The sequence below is a fragment of the Sus scrofa genome, chromosome 18, assembly GCF_054392235.1.
Source record: "Sus scrofa isolate SSC_HxYL_T2T_F1_AM1 chromosome 18, Sscrofa_HxYL_maternal_Yorkshire_Landrace_v2.0, whole genome shotgun sequence".
NCBI lineage: Eukaryota > Metazoa > Chordata > Mammalia > Artiodactyla > Suidae > Sus > Sus scrofa.
This window is the reverse complement of record NC_139400.1, coordinates 52365866-52382665: the sequence shown is the minus strand read 5'-3', so window position 1 is coordinate 52382665 and position 16800 is coordinate 52365866. Positions and strand designations below refer to the sequence as shown.

The following is a 16800-nucleotide window of genomic DNA, read 5'->3' as shown; positions in this document are numbered from 1 at the left end:
AAGTATATCTAGAGGATAAATCCCTAGGAATGGGATTGCTACATCAAAGAGGATGCATAGTTGAAATTTTGACGATGATGTGCAAAGTTCTCTCTATCACGGTTTTACCAAGTCACACTCGTATCAGCAAGATCTCCCACAGTTATGACGATCCTATGAAGTAATGTGCTTAAGCAGCTCTGTGAACTGAGAAAGGGTCTACACTGTTACAGGGTCCTCCTCCCTCTCCCTGCCTACAACGGTAGCTCTTTGACCTGCTGTTAACACCGTGAAAAGTGATGGTGACGTGTAACGGGGTGACCCCTTAGAGCCCTGTCCAGCTGTTGACTCTAAAAGATATTTATCAGTGGGGTGTTTTGATATGGGGGAGGGGTGCCTCTGCTTCCTAATCCCTGAAGTGCAGGTGGCTTTGGGGCCAGGGCTGCTCCCTGGGCATCGGCTCCCAGGAGACATCCCATGCTCTGCCTGAGTGTGTTGAACATCAGAAGGATGCCAGCTGACAGCTTCTGCTGCCGGCACTGGAGTGGTGGGGGTGGTAGCGATGCTGCGGACGCGCTCCTGCCTTCCTTTCTCATCAGCTAGGAGAGAGCTGCCTTGACTCTCGGCGGCAGGCTGGAACAGGTCAGAATGGGAGCTCTGATCTCAGCTGCTTTTCAGTGAGCACCAAGGATATAGCTGATATAGCGTGTCGACTCATTTGTCCATACAAGCCGGCTGTGTCAACTATGCTCATTACTACTGGTTCTCCTGTTTGTTTTGAAAACTCTCTTTCTCACTGGAGTTAGGTATTAGGGAGAAGAAAGGGCATTGATTTAGTGGATCCAGGGTAGTTTCGTCCTGATTTTCTCCTCCATTCAACTCAAGAAATGTCTACTGAGTACCCGCTATGTACATGGCACAGGGCTGCACTGTATTGTATTTTGAAAGACAGCTGACAGTCACAGCCGTGTTGGCTGTTTGCATGGACTTCAGCAAACTGAAATTGCTTTGCCTCTTCCCTTCGCTAGCCTCTCATTACTGTTTTCATTGGCAAACTGGTTGCCAACCAGGGCTGATTCCCTTAGTGCAATAGAGTTCCTGAAACTGATTTTTGAAAATGAATTGTTATAAAATGAACAATGGTTTAACTGTATTGGGGGGGATTCTATTAAAAGGAAATTTTGATGTTGAAATTGTTTGGAAAAGTGAAACATTATTTTCTGATTCACCTGTTTGGTAAAGGGAGAAAATGTAACCTAAAGAGAAAATAAGAAAAAAAGTGAATAACTTGAGAAATCTGAAACAATAGCCAACACGAAAAGGTATTTTTAGGAGCTGATGAGTCGTAAGTACCTACAAAAAGGATCACATGGCAGAAGGTGAGCTTATCTGAGGAAAAGACATCACGTTATTTTCTGGGCTAATAATAGCAAACTGTGCCGGTGTAAAAAGTGAGAATAATGAGAGAAGCAACAGAGAAAGAAGAAAAAGACAGAAGGAAAAAACCCACACACAGAGAGAGGAGAAAGAATAACGGCAGGTGGTGGACCCTCCAAGTGGCAGAGGAAATTGAAGCCAAATAGTGGAAGTGGCAGCAAAGAGGGAAGCTGGCCCGTAGGAGAGAAAACAGAAGCTACCTCACCATGAAGCTGCGGATCTGACCCACTTTAGCTGCTCCTGCCTGAGAACACATTGACCACAGGACGTGGTCTGTTGAGTCATTCCTAAGGATAGCATGGATCAAATGCACAAAATACTTTTTCACTTTCCTTGGGTGAAGCTGGCTGCCAGGTTACTGTTCTAAGTGCTTTATGCATGAACTCATTTAACCCTCCTAGCCACCCCTTGAGGACTCATTATCCCCACTTTCTAGACGGAGTTATAGAGAGAGGCTGAGGGGCTCGCCCCGGGTCAGAAGCTACAAGTGGAAGAGCTGCCTGTGATCGGCAGATTTCTGTGACACCCTGCAAGGTTTCCACCCCAAAGGGCACACACCCCGGAGAATCCTCGTGCCTTCGGTGTGGACAGGATTTGTAAAGATGACAGATGACGGGATTTCACTGTCTGGAATAGGCGACATTATATAGCAAGGAGGAAGGGATTTTTGAAGATTTAGGTAAATTCCTTCATGAGTTGATGCTGAATTAGTCAAGAGGACTCTTGGTTTTGCAGGGTGGGCCTGACCTAATCAGGCACACCCTTGATAAGCGGGTCCAGGCTCTTTTTGAAGAGAGAGAATTAAAGCCATAGTCTTCTGATGACCTCGAAGAGGCACGTAGTCTTGTTGTGAAAACCCATAGAGTCACGTGGCAAGAACCAGACAGTGACCTTAGGAGTTACAAAGATCCATGGCTTACAGCTAGCAAGAAAACAGGACCTCAGCCATCAGCCTCAGGGACTTGACTTCTGCCACTTTGGAAGAGGACCCTGAGCTCAAGGAAGGAATGCAGTCCAGCTGACACCTTGGTTTCAGTCTTGCAAGACCTTGAGCAGAGGACCCCGTTAAGCCCTGCCTGGACTTCTGTCCTGCAGGGCCTGTGAGCTGGTGACGGCATGTTGTTTGAAGCACCGAGCTGGTGTTAATTTGTTACGCAACAATAGGAAACGAACACACTGGGATTTGAATTGCATGATTCTGGCGGTAGAGCTTACCTGTTTCCCCACTGCTCTAGTCTAGTTTCCCCACTTCTCTTAGGAGAAGTCATATCTCAAAAATCACTGATTCCTAGAACTTCAGAGTTGAGCAGGGACCTTTGAGATCATCCAGTCCCATGGCTTAATACAGTCTTTCCTTCATAGCAGAAGCCCAGTGTGTGAACAGGTCAGGGGAGCTGCTCTGCTTAAAATGGGGTGTGGGAGGAGGAAACTGCGTCATTATGGAGCCTCACTCATTGGCTGCTTCTAACTATTTCTCCTTGAGGCACCTCTGGGGCACCCAGTTTGAGAACCACTGGTCTTGTCCCGCAACCTATCTGATCCTTGTATTTCCCTCCACCACATCCTTGTCATCTGCTGACTTCTGTTTCACTGCCTCTCTAACCTCTTTCCATCTGGGGACCATTCCTTTGGAAAACTTTCTTTCTGTCATATTAAAACCTATTCTGTAAATCCCACCTTTGGTCCAGGTGCCACGACAGGTGATGCTCAGAACAAACAGATCGCTCTGTCTCAAGGCAGCTATGACCATATCATGAAAGACAGCTCTCTGGTTTCACATGAGCCTTCTGTTTTCCAGGCAAAATGTCTCCACTCCTTTCTAGGCATTTCCAGTACCTTCAGGCTCATGGTCACTTTTCTTTGAACCTTTTCTTCTATCTTGGAGGAAGGTCGAAAGCCAAGCACAGAACTCCTGGTATGGTCTGCTTCATGGGGACTACAGCAAGCCTCACACAAGCCACAGTAAGATACTCTCTCCATCAATGCATCATTAGACCACATTAGCCTCTAGGCAACCACAATGCAGGTTTGACTCATACCATATGTAGAGTCAACCAAAACTCCCTTTTCACACGTGTAGGGGCTGCTTAGGTGTGTCTCCACAACAATGGACTCGTGTGTGTTTATTTTAAGCCAAACACAGACTTACATTTCATTAGCTATTCTGTCTCATCAGGCATCTGGTGTATATCTTGCTTGATCCTGTTTGGATCATCCCACAATATTGCTCTTCTTCTCATCAGCAATCACCTCAACTCTCAATTTGATCAGTATACCATAAATACCCTCATTGGGGTTATTGAAAGATTTTTGGCATCACATCGATGGGCTCCCAGTGTTTGGGTCTTCCAAACAGTTACCAATCCAACTAATTGTATCACCTACTGGAAGTCGTCCAGCTCATAAAGGTACCCACAGAAATGTAATGAAATACTTCCAGGAGTCCAGGTACAGGATGCTGAGTGTAGTTCTCAGACCTCCCAAGCCAGGAGGTCACAATAGCTCTTAGTGAGCCCTCGAAAACTCTCTGTAGCATCTTTTCCAGGTGGTGCATCATATCCCTCCGTCTGTAGTTTGGTCCTTCTTAGATAAAGAACACTTCCTCACACAGCTCTGTCCTCTCATCTTCTTTGTGTCGGCTCAGACTCGTGTGGGAACAGGTAAAGACTATTTAAAAGTTAATAGTGCATCTTTATTTCAGAGGAGGAGCTCATCCTAAGTGTTTAATTGTAAGAAGTAGGGTTGAGGCTCTGGTATGAAGATCAGGACAAGCTGAGAGGTGTACCGTTAGAGGCAAGATCTGCAGGTAGAGATGGGGTGATGAGGAAGATGAATGATGAGATGAGTGTGGTCTTGCGGTTCCCACAGGATGGAGGTCGGTGTAGGTGTCTTCTGCAGCATCACCCTTTCTTATGCCCTTTCTCTATCAGCCCTGCCTTACATGAAAGCAGGGCACGGTGAGAAACAGACCAGCCTGGTAAAGTCCTTGGCAGTGGTCCTTGGCAGCACTGGGAATGGCCTCTGCTCCATGTGGGATCTTAGAGTGGAAGAGCGGCAACATCCACCTTGAAGTGAAGAATCTCTGATTTCACAGTTCATGGAGGAATCATAAAACTGTCTATGAAGGGGCTTGGTACAGGTAGTCCCTGATTATGAAATTAATCATGACTCTCCCGTCTGGGTTCATTTTTTTCCATCTACTGACCTCCTTTACAAATGAAAGTTGCCACAGGTCACATAGATGACCTCTGGTACCTGAAGCCCAAGAACGTCTATCAGAGAATTGAAAAGGCCGTATGTTAATTACAGTGATGAAATGTTACAACGTGATGCTCACCTGCTGTTTTTACCACCCCAGCGTTTCTGTCGTTTCTGTCACCGTCTCTGATGACCACTGCCTTCTCTCTGGAGGAAGAGGTCTACGCCCCTCCTCTGCTTTCTGTCCAGATGTTTCTGGGAGAGTCGACTCCACGTTCTGCTCCATGGGGCTAAGCGATCCAATCAGAGCATTAGCCTCCTCCCATGTTTAGCTCAAGTCAGTGAGATGCAGGGAGACCTTTCCTGGGACTTCTGGAATAAACACTCTTGGTCTTTTTTACTGGATCCCCAACTTGGGATTGTCAGGTTTTGAGGCCCAAGCTGTTTCAGCTCCCTGCTTCCAGAAGGGGAGACTCTCAAAGAATGGAACCAGCTGAGCCACGATGGGAACTCCCCCTAATTCATGACGTATTTTTAAAGGTTGATGTAACAGCACATGCTGAATGGGGAAGAGGCTGGGGCTGTGGGAGGGAGGGAGGGAATGAGGAAAAATTCAGAAACCTTGGGAATCTGTCTTGGCCTCAGCAACTACCTGGCTGTGTGGTCTTGGTCAGGTCATTCTTGGCTTCCTGGCCTGTAAAGCAGACAAGGGGATACCTGAGGTTCCTTCCTTATTGATTTTGAAATATATGAAAACTTTCTTAAGCATCTTAAAGAATAGGTCTAATTTTCTGCCTGGTTGGCATGATGAGAAAAATAATGAATCTTAGTGAGAGCCATCTGTATTTTGTGATTACCTTAGAATTTGTAATACATATTTTAAGGTTTATCCGTATGCATCCGAGGGGTTTGGTTTCATCTCATGTTGTTTCCCTAATTTCTTCTTTCTAAAAATCTCTGCGGTCGTCTCCCTGGGTCCCCACCTGTCCTCAGTCATCAACAAAGATCTTGGCCATTTAGGCTGAGGAGTGCCGCAGAGGCCCTGGGCCTCTCGTCAGCTTTAATTCACAGGCAGCACGCAGAGAAGACCAATAAGGAACCAGACCAGCAAACAAATAGTAAACTAGAGAAAAGGGAGACAAAGACACGGAGACCAAGCAAATGACTGGAATGCGCTCAGGGAGCTGGGAAGAGGGAAGCCAGAACCGTGCCATTCTTCCCTTTTTCTGAGACTGTAAAGCCAGGCCTGACGGGTCCTGGGCACTCGGCGGGGGCGGGAGGGGGGCAGGAGTTGTGGAGCGAGGAGGTGAGTGATGCGTGGATGCGAGCATTTGGCTGTGTGGACACACTGGCTCCTGCCACCTCAACTAGCCCAGCGACAGCAGAGGAAGGAAAGAAACCACAAAGGAAAGCTCAGGCTACCGATGGACGAGCACAGAATGCATTTCCCCCTGCAGAAGGGAAAATATCGGGGGTGTGGAAGGAGGAACAATGACATTTGAGGAGGCTCCTAAGTTGCCTGCTCGCTCCAACCGATGCCTTTGTTCTTGAGATGCGGTGCTTATTTGCAAGGAAGTATTCATTTCATGGCTCACTCTTTGGCTTTGCGGTTGGACTTAATTAAAAAAGCTGTAGCATCTTTGAGTGCAATTTCCTCTTTTCACATAGCATCTGTCCCTGACAGCTTGTGCGAGGCTCGGCCACTTGTTGAGACCCGGGCTAGAGGAGGAAGTGGCAGCGGAGAGGCGAGGTGGACAGACGCCTCTTGTTGGAGGTGGCACTCTCTGATGCCGCCTGGCCCAGCCACGTGCTTTGGAGGCTTCTCCGCTTAGGCAAGGCAACAGATGTCTCCACGAGGGGAGGCTGGCAGCCGCACAAAGGCCAGCAGGACTGAGCGGAGGCCTGAGTGCGCCGACGGAACAGCAAGGCACACATGCTCGTGCCCTCTGCTCAGAACTAAAAAATCGGCCAAAACCGGATAAGAGCACATTCTAGAACTGAACAGAGGGCGATGGCAGAGAGAAAATACTTCCTTGGAATACACACTATCCTAAGGGGAAAAGCTCACTCTTTCCAGAGGCAAATGTGCCCTCACGCTTTCTGTATTCAAATAGGTGGCACAGAAGATAAAAGTCACCCAAAGTCACCCCTGGGTTTGGCTTTCCTTAGATGTGACCCTGTTTGGCTTTGCAAAGCATAGCTCCCCCCCCCCCATGCATTTACCCAGAGGTTTGGTCTGGAGTGTGACTGAGAAAGAGAGCTGAAGCTTCTTTCTCCCCTTAGATCTGTCATTCTCATTTATCGGGACGAGCCTATCAGCAGATGCAAACAAACCTGTATCTCATCTCAGAACAAGTAATTGACTTTGTCTTGAGCAAAAGCTCTTACACATGGAGCGGGCCCTTAATTCACTTTCCGTTTGATGTTTTTGGTGTTGCTTTTAAAGCAGTTTGTTTGAAGTTCAAGGTATCAGAATTTAGTTCTTTAGAGACTTCATTCTTAATTTAAAGGACTCTTTGGAAAGTGTTTGGGCCTTATATCTGGTTCCTGACATTAGCTGGAATTTCCCTAACCGTGCTGTGCTGTTTTGTAATACAAGGCCCATTTGACCAAATATGTGTCGGGTTCTTGGTCTCTTTCTGGAGCTTTGCTTGTCTCTAGATATGCTTCCTACCCTCTCTCACCCATAGACAGCTCTGGCTGCATTTTGTTGCTGGGCAATCCCTGTTGCTTTGGTGCAAAGGCAGCCAACACTATGACACATCCCACTTGAAGCTTATGGTTAAAGCCTTGTTCTTTGTGGCTCTGTGGGCATTTGAATCTCTGCTGCTCTTCCCATTTCCTTGCATTTGAGGCCTGAAGACTACAGCGGGCCTGATCACAGAGCAGATCGTCACAGACCCTTGGAAGAAGGCCATCTCTGGGCCACGCTGGGGCTTACGCACTCACATAACCACATGTCTAGAAAGCAAGCAAGGTCAGGAGCCACAGGGGTGCCTTTGGCCAGCCGTCTTCTTGTGAGACCTGAGTGCCACCGTGGGAAATGTTTAGTCACTATCACTGACAGTTTTCTAATGACGCAAGTAATAAGAGGATACTTAGGGAGAAATGAGAACCAAGAATAGATGAGCAAAAAAGACAGCCTCCCTGAAAGTCCTACATTTGGAAATAGTCACAAAACTCTTTTCCTCTTTTTGCTTCGAATCTCCTTCCATGTCCATGTGTGCATGTAAATATGTATTTTCTTTTAACAAAAGTGTGGTCAGACCATCTTCATTTTAATTTAAAATCCATCATAAACGTAGTTCCACCTCTTTAAGTACCTGAAATCATTTTTAATGGCTCTGAGAGTTCAATTGCATGGGTGGTACTAGTTTTTTTGTAACCAGGCTCCTATTGTTAGATACTTCGGTCGGCGTAGTTGTTCTTTCTAATAAACCGCGTGGTGATCATGAACCTCCTTGCGGTGAAATGTTTATGCATCTTTAATTGTTTCTTGAGTATTAAATTCGAAAAGTCTAACTGTTTGTCAGAACGCACCGTGATTCTTTAGGCCTCCATCTCTATGCTGCTTAGCATGTCACAGAACATCTGGGTGACAAAAGTCTGCAGTTGATGCTTCTCAAACCAGACCCAAGATAAGGGGAGAGGAGAAAGGGATTTTTGCCCTTAACTCTCTGGGGGATATTATTTCCTATTATAAATGTGAAGGGAAGGACTGGGATCCTCATATATTTTGGTTGTTTCAAGTGCTCAATATTAGATGAAATATGTTTCACATAGGCCTTGTGAATGACCAGCAGTGGACATATTTTATAATGACATTTTTACCTTGCCACGCAAATTTGTGGGCCCCCAACTCTATCTGTAAGAATATCTATAACTGTAGTTATGGGTGGCGGAGGAGGAAGAGAAAGGGCAGAGTCTTCCTGGTTCTTTTCTGTGTTGCATGGAGATGCCTGTTTTTGATATGCTATGGCGAGTTACTGTAACATGCAGACTAAGAGTGTTTCACTGAAGAACAGAAAATACTTAGTGAGGATGGAGTGCTTTAAGCAACTTCTCCATCCATTTATCAAAAGAGCTGATAATGGAACACTCCTTTCAAGGGAGGTCAAACACTAATAAATATTGAGAAAAGAAAGTTAAAAGGACATCAAGTTAATATTTCACTATCCATTCTTTGATCTTGGAAAGCTTGAGATAGTTCTCCACACTAATTCTGTGATTTATTGATTCGTTCTTGACAATTGGCTTATTGGAACAGACACAGATGCCTTGCTTTTAACTACAGCTTCAGTTTCTATAATGCTTTACAATGCCAATGGACTTTTTTATGTATTCACTGGCATCACGCATTGCTATTACCACAGGTGTGGAATAGTCTTTGCTAGTTAAAAACTGGATTGGTGTCAGTAAAAGCAACTGAAATGTTGCTGATTTTTTTTTTGGGAGGGGGGCTTAAAAGCTGTAATAATACCTCTTGGTTTCATCGAATGTGTTTGGGAGGAAAACAATAAAACATTCTGTATTTTCACTGACTCTTCCATACTTACCTGTATTCAGACACATTCAGAATCTGATCATTTTCACACTTACATTGCTACTACTCTGTCTGTTTAAACACAAACACACACACACACACACACACACACACACACACACACCCCTCATCTCCATCCTGGATTATTTCAGTAACTACCTAATGGGCTGCTCTGTTTCCATCTTTGCCTCAGCCTATTCTGATCCCCCAAACCAGAGGGAGCTCCTAAAATCTAAGTTGGATCATGCTGCAGCCCCTCCTGAACCAGAGTCGGCACCTCGGCCACCCCATGACTCGACAGGGTCTTCCTCCCTGACCGTGTGGCCCCTTTGTCATTCCATTGAGAAGATGACAGAGCTGTCCAGAGGCATCTGCATGAGCCCCTGCATGCTGGATCCTTGGTGCTGGATCTTCTGCCTCCTCTTCCTTTCCAGACTGTGCTTTGGTCCTGTTACTGCCTAAGCTGACCACGTCCCCTTGCCCCCTAGATCCTCTCCTCTCCCACCATCCCCGTTGCTCCTTCTGACAAGTCCCCCTTCTCTCTCCAGCGTCACCATGTTTCCCTCTGCCGGATCCCTTCCTAATAGCCTACCAACAGGCTGTTATTTATCTCATTTAAAAAACAGGACAAAGCAAAAAATGATCAATCAAACAAAAACAACCAACCTTCCTCCCTCCCTCCCTTCTCTTCCTCTCTCTCTCTCTCTTCCTTCCTGCCCCCTCCCTCCCAGGTGTATTGACATATAATTGACAAATACCTCTGCATCAGTTTGAGGCGTACAGCGAGATGGTTGGATATGCATATATATTGTGAGATGATGACCACAAAAACGTCAGTTGACATGGCTCTCACCTCACATAATGACTTTTTTTGGGGGGTGTCGTGAGAACATTTGAGATCTTCACTCGGCACATTTCAGATACGTGACACAGTATTAGAACAGTAGTCACCATGCTGTACATGTTCCTATGAGTTTGACTTTTTTAGATTCCACACATAAAGGAAATCCTGCTCTATTTTTATTTCTCTGAGTTATTTCACGTAGCATAACACCTTCAAGTTTCATGCATGTGTCGAGAATGACGGGGGTTCTTTTTTATGGCTAAATATTGTTCCGTGATAGGTATCACATTGTCGCCATTCACTCGTCTCTTGAGGGACACTTCAGCTGGTCCCCTATCTTGTCTGTTGTGACTAATACTGCACTGAACATGGGCGTTCACATATGGGTTCATGTCCTCAGGTACATACCTGGAAGTGGGGTTGCTGGATCCCATGGTGGTCTAAGTTTTAATTTTTTGAGGACTGTCCATCCTGTTTTCCACAGTGGCTACAAACAGTTTACACTCCCACCCAGGTGTATTGACATATAATTGACAAATACCTCTGCATCAGGGACTGTGGGTCCCTTTTCTCCCCATCCTCCCCAACCCTTGTTCGCGTCTTTTTGATGGCAGTCACTCTGACAGCTGTGAGGTGATAGCTCCTTGTGGTTTTGATTTGCATGTCCCTCGTGATCAGTCATGGGAAGCATTTTTCCATGTGCTTGTTGGTCCTTTGCATGTCTTCTTTGGAAAATGTCTACTCAGGCCCTTTGCTTATATTTAAATCCAACTCTTTGCCCTTTTGCTATTGAGTGGTATGACTGCCTTATATAAAAGCAACCTTTCCTGACAGCCTTTCCTCCTCCAGGGGTCCCTCCATTTCTCTCCTCCCTTTTCAGTAACTCCTTTGTTGTCCACTCTTTTCCTCCCACTCTTCCTTGAATCCCCTGTGGGTTTTCGCCCCCATCCCTCCACCCAATACCTTCTAGTCTGTGTGGCCAGCAACCTCCACAGCTTAACTTCAAGAGTCCGTTCTTGGAGTTCCTGTCATGACTCAGTGGTAATGAAGCTGACTAGTATTCATGAGGTTGTGGGTTCGATCCCTGGCCTCGCTCAGTGGGTTAAGGATCCAGCGTTGTCCTGAGCTGTGGTGTAGGTTGCAGACGCGGCTCTGATCTCGTGTTGCTGTGGCTGTGGCCATCAGCTCCAGCTCCAATTTGACCCCTAGCCTGGGGACTTCCATATGCCAGGGGTGCAGCCCTAAAAAGACAAAACAAACAACACCACCGGAAAAAAAAAAAAAGGAGTCTGTTGTCCATCCTCACCTCACCTTCCTTGACCTCTTGGCTCCATTTACTGATACTGATCAGTCCCTTCCTCCTCCATGGTCATTGATCATTCTCTTCCTCCTCCTTCTTGCTCCCACAATCCACTCTCTATGCCTTGTCTTCCTGCTCCAGACTGCTGATGGCTCTTACTTCCCCGTCCTTACGTCTTACTCCTCTCGCCTTCCCTCACTCTGCTCCAGGCACCCTGGCCTCCTTCTGATTCCTCAGCCGCATCAGGTGCATTTCAGGGCTTTCTCACTTGCCGTTCCTTCTGCCAAAGATGCTCTGTTCCTAGATGTCTTCATGACTCCCCATCCCGCTCTTCTGCCAAGTGTTGGCTCTGATGTCCCCGGGGCTCCCTTTGTCCTTGGCCTGCCCCCTTTCTCAGAGCCTGATGTCATCCTGTTCGTGTCCAGCAAAGGGGAAACCGGGTTAAGCGACGTACCTATGAGTTTCTGCAAAAGGCAGAGCTGGATTTCCACCTCTGCTTCCCTGAAACACTGGTCTGGGGCTCTAAGCTTGATATCATACTGACACCCGGCCAGTTCGTCATCAGAAATGACCTGAGTGCACATCTCAGGAGTCCAGAGAGAGAGAAAACCATTCATGGTTATTGAGGGTTTTTGAGGCTTTTCTTACCAGTGTTTTCACCTGGTGGCACACAGGAATCCCAGTGATTCTTGGCCATTGAAATTACTGATCCCCTTCTTTTCATAATATTTGCTAGTAAAATCAGGAGCAGTGAGCACCTGAAAGCAGCTTACTGGCTCTTGCAGATCTGCCGTCAGTGGTGCTACTGCCTTTGCCCGCAGAAAGGATTAGGCAAATTAGCAAAGGGCCTCGAGCCAGCAGGGTCTCGTGGGAGCCTCCCTGATGTCTGAGATGTTGGGCATTGAGTCCCAGAGGTGGGAAAGTCAGCATGATCTTGGCTGGGCAGTCCACGGGCACCACGTGTTGGAAATCGACCATGTTGAAGAAACACATGCTAGCTCAGAGAAGCCAGCACAGCTAGGATGACTCCAATGAGAAGGCAGGGTTGGTTCATGTTCCATCATCTTTTTAAAAAAATCTAGTTGTAGCAAAATGTGTTTTACTAAGCATAAGCTAAAATGCTCTGTTTGCAAGGATTCCCCATGACATTGGGTAAATAACTTGTATTTTGCCAAGTGCTTTGGAATAAAGCATCCGCCAGCTGAGGGACTCTGCGGATGGAATGGAAGGTACTTCCAAGAGAACGTTTGTCTAATAGACTGCTAGCTCTGGCCCGCAGGTGTTTGCATGCTGCAGGGCCGGGTCCTCTCCATTGTATACTTATTAAAATGTGTATGTATACTCCATTAAAAACATGAGAAACAAGAGATAAACTGGTCAAAATTTACATAGCGGTCTAAAGAGGCATAATGGAAACCAGATAGTTGGCGAACTGTTTTAGGAGTTGCCTTGCAGGGGTGCAGAGTGACTCAGGTAAACCGTCCTTGGGATACTTTGCCACCTGCCTGATTTTGTGCCCCAGGTTACCTGTATGGCAGGTTCCTGACTGGAGGCGAGGTTTGTACTTGGGAGCAAAGCAGATCCAGGAAATGCCCCATGCATGGCTCCTCTGGATTAAAATGGGGAAACTGCCCTAAAAACTTACTTGTAGTGATCTGTGTTGAGTCCTGTTGTGGCGAGAGAACACTGTTTCATCTGAAGTCTTGTTTATCATGGGTGCTTGCGGTGACCCAGAAAATCAAGACATTTCTGAGCTCATAGGTAGGTAGCACTGTCTGGAGACCATAGCAAAGAGCCCACAGTCAGGCTGAGCTTCCTTTTTGTGAATGCTTTCTGTTTTTCTAGCCCTTTCAGAAAGTCCTGTTCACCTGATACAGAAACCCTGGTTTTACCTCTTGCTAGCTCTTGGCTTTGTTTTGCTCATGTGTCAAATAAGGATGGAGATGTCGCCTGTTTTTAATGTGGGATCCGAGCTTCTTCTGCAACCTACACCGCATCTCATGGCAATGCCAGATCCTTAACCCACTGAGCGAGGCCAGGGATCGAACCCGCATCTCATGGATCCTAGTCGGCTCATTACCGCCGAGCCATGACAGGAACTCTTGCAACCCTTTTTAATATGCCTCACTCTCCTTTAAGAGGCTCTGGGTCATCCTAAGTGCAGGACAGCATGGAAAAGCCAGGAGCCTCTGAGAGCCTCTACTTGGCGCTGTGCTTAGATCCCGCTGAACCCCAAACAGATCTCCTTTTGAGGGCAGAGCTCCCCTCAACGTCAATTGTGGGGGCTGCCAGTCAGATGAAAATTCTGGGTTTCCAGGCTTCCTCCTTTCTGGATCCAACTCCTTGGGCTCTGGCTGCCCCACATGCCCCTGGGCCACTGCTTAGCGTCTTCCGTGGGGAGGTTGTGCTAGTGCCCTTGGGCTGCTGTTACAAACTAGAGCAGGGTGGCTTAGTGAGGGGCGTTCTCTTGCAGTTCTGCTCCCCTCAAAGGCCCTGGGGAAGAAGCCCTCCTGGCCCCCCCCCCACCCCCGCGTCTAGCCCCCCGCACTCTGTGGCATTCCTTGGCTCGCTCTGCATCACCCCCGTCTCCACCTCCACATGCCTGTGGCCTTCGTCCCCTGTGTCTCTGTGCTTTCTCTTCTGCTGAGGACACCAGTCATTGGATGGTGTCCACCTAACCCTGTGTGACCTCATCTTAACTAATTACATCTGCAAATGTTCCTATCTCTGAACAAGGCCACGTTCTGAGGTTCCGTGTGGACATGAATTTGGGGGAAGACACCTTTCAGCCCGCTCCAGGGGTCAAACACCGGCTCCAGCGCCAGCGGGCTCAGGGGCTTGTCCCACCACCCTTCCAGTCTGCCCAGCTCCCGGGGACCCCCGTCAGCATCTCACCCCAGGGGCTGCAGGCGGGCTTCTTCTGACTGTCGTGTGCTGATGCTGGCCTCTGTGTCCTGGTCCCCCGTCAGTCTTTCCTTGGAGTCCTTTGCCATGTGTACCCATTTTCCCCACGGCAAGGCAGCTTCAGGTCCGCCCCTCTCTGAGTTTCTATCAAGGCACACTTGATTCACAGAGATCTTCCTTCTTTGCATGGAGGAAGCTGGCAGGCTGTAGAGGGCTGGCCTCCTTTCCACGTGCCCTTTGGGAATCATTCACTGGCTCTTGTGACATGTTGGGGTATTAGGTCCATCTGGGGCCACCTCATTCACCTGCCCAGGCACACCCCGCAGACAGCTCCACCCTGGCCTCTCCCGCTCCTTCCTCCGTCTACCTGGACAGGTGAGGGCAGTGCCCTGCCCTCATATTCCCCAGCTCTACCTGAGGGTTCTACTCCTCCCAGGGCTGGAAGAGTGGAGGTGGGTGGGGGCTTGGGGCCCCTTCTCGGGAATCACCTCCCTACCCCCCAGCCTCTAATACCTTTTTATGACCCTCCGCTGGTCTGCCAGGAAAGGCCCCTGTCCGCGGGACTTTATCAGAGCCTTTGCTGGCTTCATATCTATACTCCCAAATCTTTAGCCCATGCCAGGATCCAAGATTTTGAAACAGAAAAGAATCGATTTCTTTGTTTTCTGCCATCATGCTGTGTCATCCCTTTTCTCTCAAGTAATGAAAGCAGTAGTCGTAGCTGGTTGAATGGGCAAGGGTCACTGGGTACCCGGGCAAAATACAAAACAAACACACAAAGAGCCAGTGGGGCTGGTACTTAAAAAATAGCCTCCTACCTCTAATGTTTCAACTCCCTGGTTTCACAGAAGTTCAGGGAGAGTAAAGGACATAAATTCATGAACCAAACCAAATTTGCAGATGACTACAACCTGATCCTTTGGTATCCCGGAGAGATTTATATGATGTGAAGCATAGCTGAGAGTTAAGAAACCAAAAATGACTGAGGGAGCAAGTGAAAAATCATACTCAGAGAGGCTTAGCCAAGCCGTAATTGTGGCGAGAGATGATACCTCATCACCAAGTGGCATTAAACATTGTAAGATGTGATCGAGTAAACAAAAACTGTCTTAATCTGCTTTGGAAATCTAGATACTCCTATTTTAGGATAAAATGGAATATTCATATAATATTAGGTGAAAGTGGAAGTATTTTAATTTCACCGTTGGCTGAGTATCCAGCAGAGTAAACGCGCCATTTCGCAATTTGGGAAAGCTAAGCACACAGGCTGGTTTGGGGACTCTGACCCCTCATCCACACTGAGGGTGTAACGAGACGGAGAGTTAGAATTTTGGAGCGAACCGTGTGCTGTGCTCCAGATCCCACCCTTTCCAAAAAAGGTATGAGGTGTGCTGGCCCATTTTCTCCAGTGCAGAAAGAGAAGCTTGCTCTGGACCTCTTGGAGGGTTTAACAGGCATCCTCTGCATTTGGGGGGACACAGTGAACTGGGGCCCGGTTCACTCCTGAAAAATGTAAAGGGTAGCTGGCTCTCAGGTTGGGGGCCCGTGGGGTATCTGGAATTCATCAGAGCGGAGGAGCCACTGTTTCCCATGAAGCAGATATAAGCCGGGTCCCAGGGACAGCTGGCGTGGGGTCAACTTAAATCCTATCCAGCGGAGCCACGTGGAGGGTAATTGATCCCCAAAGAAAAGTGAGCCTCTGGATTTTGTAGCTGAGGAAGGAGCCTTACAGCACCTGCCTGTGTGCAGGATACCGCAGGTGCGAGGCTCCAGGGATTGTGGGAGAACCTGTGAAATCACCCCAGGAGAACACGAGTATATTTTATTTTATTTTATTTTTTAATGTTCTGTTATGTTACTTTATGTTACGTTACATTACGTTATGTTATGTTACTTTACTTATTTTATTATGCGTATGATTTTTCTTCCTTTTCTCCCCCCCTTTGGCCGAACCCACTGCATATGAAAGTGAGCAGCCCAGGGATCGAATCGAAGCTGCAGCTGTGACCTATGTTGCAGCTGCAGCAACATGGATCCTTAACCCTGTGCCTGACTGGGGAGCGAACCCGTGCCTCCCTAATAACCCAAGACACTGCAGTTGGATCCTTAACCCACTGTACCACAGCAGGAACTCCCTCTTTTTTTTTATTTTTTACTTTTTATTGTTATTTCCCCAATACAATTTCTCCCTTTCTTTAAAAAAAAAAAATGAAAAAAGAAAAAAGGGAGTTCCCATCATGGCACACTGGAAACAAATGAGGTTGTAGGTTTGATCCCTGGCCCTGTTCAGTGGGTTAAGGATTCAGCGTTGCTGTGAGCTGTGGTGAAGGTCACAGACACGGCTTGAATCTGGCATTGCTGTGGCTGTGGTGTAGGCCAGGCAGCTACAGCTCTGATTAGGTCCCTAGCCTGGGAACCTCCATGTGCCTTGGGTGTGGCCCTAAAAGACAAAGGCAAAAATAAATAGACAAAAAATAAAAAAAATGAAGTATGAAGTATATACTTGAAGTCTAGGTAGCCTCGTGGTATTATGTTAGTTTCGATTTTAGGGTATACTTTGAATAGTTGCTGTGAGGGCTGGTATCTTGCAGCCGT

The 16800-nt window shown here is 47.3% G+C and overlaps 1 protein-coding gene and 1 long non-coding RNA gene across 2 annotated transcripts in view; both read left to right on the top strand.

The window, feature by feature from the left end:
- CHN2 (chimerin 2) overlaps positions 1–16800 on the top strand; it is a 299981-nt gene that overhangs the window by 80408 nt on the left and 202773 nt on the right. The window lies entirely within an intron of this gene.
- Positions 9287–16689, top strand: LOC146395046 (uncharacterized). The gene is made up of 2 exons (XR_014834075.1): positions 9287–10852; positions 13341–16689. It is a non-coding gene; the product is annotated as an uncharacterized LOC146395046 (long non-coding RNA).